Genomic DNA, 4,260 nt, shown 5'->3' with positions numbered 1-4,260 from the left:
TGGATATGCCCGCCAACGGCGCCAGAAATTTGCTGGAGGCGTGTAGGTGGCACGTCCGGTGGGAACCCCAAGAGGAAGGTGTGATGCGCACAGCGGCAAGTTTCCTCAGTAAGAAACCAAGGTTTAATCGAACCAGTAGGAGTCAAGAAGCACGTTGAAGGTTGATGGCGGCGGGATGTAGTGCGGCGCAACACCGAGATTCCGGCGCCAACGTGGAACCCGCACAACACAACCAAAGTACTTTGCCCCAACGAAACAGTGAGGTTGTCAATCTCACCGGCTTGCTGTAACAAAGGATTAACCGTATTGTGTGGAAGATGATTGTTTGCGTAAAACAAGAGAACAAAGTATTGCAAGAGATTGTATTTCAGTATAGAGAATTGGATCGGGGTCCACAGTTCACTAGAGGTGTCTCTCCCATAAGATAAACAGCATGTTGGGTGAACAAATTACAGTTGGGCAATTGACAAATAAAGAGGGCATGACCATGCACATACATATTATGATGAGTATAGTGAGATTTAATTGGGCATTACGACAAAGTACATAGACCGCCATCCAGCATGCATCTATGCCTAAAAAGTCCACCTTCAGGTTATCATCCGAACCCCCTCCAGTATTAAGTTGCTAACAACAGACAATTGCATTAAGTATTGCGCGTAATGTAATCAGTGACTACATCCTTGAACATAGCACCAATGTTTTATCCCTAGTGGCAACAACACATCCATAACCTTAGAGGTTCTTGTCACCCCTCCAGATTCACGGAGACATGAACCCACTATCGAGCATAAATACTCCCTCTTGGAGTTACTAGCATCAACTTGGCCAGAGCATCTACTAATAACGGAGAGCATGCAAGATCATAAACAACACATAGACATGAATTGATAATCAACATAACAAGTATTCTCTATTCATCGGATCCCAACAAACGCAACATATAGAATTACAGATAGATGATCTTGATCATGTTAGGCAGCTCACAAGATCCGACAATGAAGCACAATGGGGAGAAGACAACCATCTAGCTACTGCTATGGACCCATAGTCCAGGGGTAGACTACTCACACATCACTCCGGAGGCGACCATGGCGGCGTAGAGTCCTCCGGGAGATGATTCCCCTCTCCGGCAGGGTGCCGGAGGCGATCTCCTGGTGACAAGGTATCAACTTGTCAATGCCTATGGATTGTAGGCTAGGGTTTAGTTAGAAGTAGAGGGCAAGTAGATCTCGAAGGTTTCAGCCGAAAAGTACTCGACGATTATGAAAACTAGGGTTTGTAACAATGATTCGATTGCCTCTTCGTCCCTCGACTCCCCCTTTATATAGGAGGCGGAGCCGAGGGTTTCGTTTTGTACAAGTTACGTAGTCCGGACGGTATCTAACTCATCCCGCCGTATTTACAAATAACACTTCCTATTACAACTCTAACTTTCCTTAATATATCTTGGGCTCCCGAATCTTCTTTATTCTTCGGGTATTGGGCCTTCAAAACCCCGGTACTATCTTTCGGCAGGCCCATTTGGGATGCCTATGTCAGTAGCCCCCGAGATTTTGCTTGAATCGTAGAGTCAGGGAAAATCTCCACTGTTTATTTTTACTCGAGAGCTTTAACTTTTTTATATTTCTTCACATAAAATTCTATATTGTACAGGGATACTGGTAGTTGGGGCTAGTTCATCTGACGGATCAGGTACTAGTTAACTGCTCTAGTGGCAATCCGCAAAAACCTACTTCGAGATCACGTCCTTGGACATGATTCCGGGATACTGGTGTAAACTTCGACAGGTGCCGCTTAAGGTCTTACCATTCTGTCGAGTCCCAGTCAAATTTATCGAGTACCTAACGCGTCCGTTAGGATTTTTCTTCGTATCTGTTGATACAGATAAAAGTAGCAGAGCCCAGTCTTCGGCGATGCCACGCCCAGCAGAACGGATCTGGGGTCTTACCTTCGCAAATTTGCGGCATTCAAAAATTGATCGTAACTTTGGCGTTCTGAGAATATATTGTCGAGTGCTTTTCCGGCTGTTGGAATGGCACATTTTATCGAGTCAAATATGAGTTATATTGCTCTCCCGATGGGAGTATATGTAGAGTTAATTATAACTCGAAATATACTCTCTTGCTTTTCTATCTTTTCTTTGTTAATTTCATCGGGCACGCGAACAGCGTTCCCGATGGGAGTAGCCCCCGAGGCTACAACCAAAAACTTGTGCTTGGTTGTAGGCTCAACATTTTAGTCCACCTTGTCGCTATATTGTCATTATTTCCCAATATGATCTCTCTTCTTCTTTTTTTTTATCTCTCGGGTGCGCGAACAGCGCTCCCGATGGGAGTAGCCCCCGAGGCTACAGCCAAGGACTTGTGCTTGGTTGTAGGCTCCCGCAATTTCTATATTGCCATACTCGAAATTTTACTTTTTATCGAAGTAGCCCCCGAGCATTTGGGCAAAAACTTGTATTTGATCAAAGGCTCCCGAAGTATTTAATAACTTCTCCTGTCGCCAATCTTCTTTTATTTTTCTTGTCGGCATGCTTCCCTTAACCAAATTTACTTCATCTCTGTTAATAGTCGTGATTTTTCTGCCTTGTGGGTCCATTGTTTCCACCACGTTGACACGTCGTGCAAGTGGGGGACACACGTCCTCCGCTTTTTCTGGCGCACGTACAGTAACGCCTATCTCAGTAAAAATACCTTTTTACCCTTTTATCTAGAAGATCTTTTTTTCACCACACGATTTCTTCATCCAACGGTGCATTGCTTCGCCTGATTCTTATATAAACCTTTCTTCAACCTCCATTCACTCCTTCGCTTGCGCCGCACATCTGTTCCCCTTTGCTTGTGCTGCTGTGTCTCTTGCTCCACTTGGTCCTTCAGGTGCTGCCGCTGTTGCTGCTGCAGGTCGTGGACTATTTTGCCTTGCCGCTCCTTCGGGAGGCGTTGATACAAACGCTGTCCCCATAGCTCCAACTCCTGCTACCGCCATATTGTATAGTGTTTCCCTTGGATCACCTGGAGGTGGTTTAGATGCAAGGATAAAAGCATGTGTCGCCATATACCCAGCCTCTGGTGTCTTAGGGATGATATTTCCTCTTGTATCTATCGACATGAAGGACATGTCGAGGTTTTGGACCAAGTGCTCTCTTTCTGCCTCGGGTATATGTTGCAACCTTGATCTTGCTCTGTTCCGAGCCTCCCTGTGGCTATCACCCGAAGTTCTAGATTGTCGACTTAGATCTGCCCTTCTCCCCGCCGGATGCGAAGCTGCCTCCTTTCTCCTGTTTAACTCGGCTGTTTGTTTTTCCAATTCTCTGGCAGCTCGTGCGAGCCTATATTGATATGCTTGTAATTCCTCTGGTGTGGCCGTGGTAGCCATTGGTTCTGTACCGTTCATAGCTCTCGCGGCTCTGTCCCACGCTGCTTGTGAAAGTTGAACTCTATCTCGCGGCTCTGGCCCAACGTATTTGTTGCCCAGGCCTTGTCGCAGGTTGGAGGGATCGACGTATGGATTTCCCAGATCGTCGAAAGCCTCAGATGTTTCCTCTTGATCCTCAATGGCATAAACCTGATGATATTTTGTATTCAGATCTATGTTGGGTTTGGTGACATCATCGTTGAGATTGATGAAGACCTTGCCCACTGTGATAGATTTGTCGATGAAGTCGTAACTGTCGACATCGCTTGAGCCATCGCTTATATATGAGTCCGCAGATGACTCAAACGATATGTCGTTGAAGATCTTGGCGAGTTTCTCTCTTGCTCTGGTGCTGACGTAGCGTGTCGACGAAGTTTCTTCTTCTCCTGACTCGGTTGACGATGCATAGCTTGAAAAATCGGAATCGACCGCCGACGATCCCGACGAAATCGGAATCTCGACACGATACGATCCTTCCTTCTCGACGCGAAAGTGAAACCTTCCGAACGTCATCTCCATGGGCTCCGCCAGATACGCATATGCATCCAAACGGGAGGGTGGGTGAGGAACAAAATCGACAAGACCAGCAGCGATCTGTTTACCTCGATCCATTGTGTTGCTTGCGGTTGACGATGTCGAAGATCTTGAACGTGCCATCGAGATCAGATCCTTACGCCTCTAGTCCCCACGGTCGGCGCCAATTGACAAGGTATCAACTTGTCAATGCCTATGGATTGTAGGCTAGGGTTTAGTTAGAAGTAGGGGGCAAGTAGATCTCGAAGGTTTCAGCCGAAAAGTACTCGACGATTATGAAAACTAGGGTTTGTAACAATGATTCGATTG

Source organism: Lolium perenne, chromosome 7, assembly GCF_019359855.2.
Source record: "Lolium perenne isolate Kyuss_39 chromosome 7, Kyuss_2.0, whole genome shotgun sequence".
In the NCBI taxonomy this organism is placed as follows: Eukaryota; Viridiplantae; Streptophyta; class Magnoliopsida; order Poales; family Poaceae; genus Lolium; species Lolium perenne.
This window is presented reverse-complemented; position numbering follows the sequence as displayed.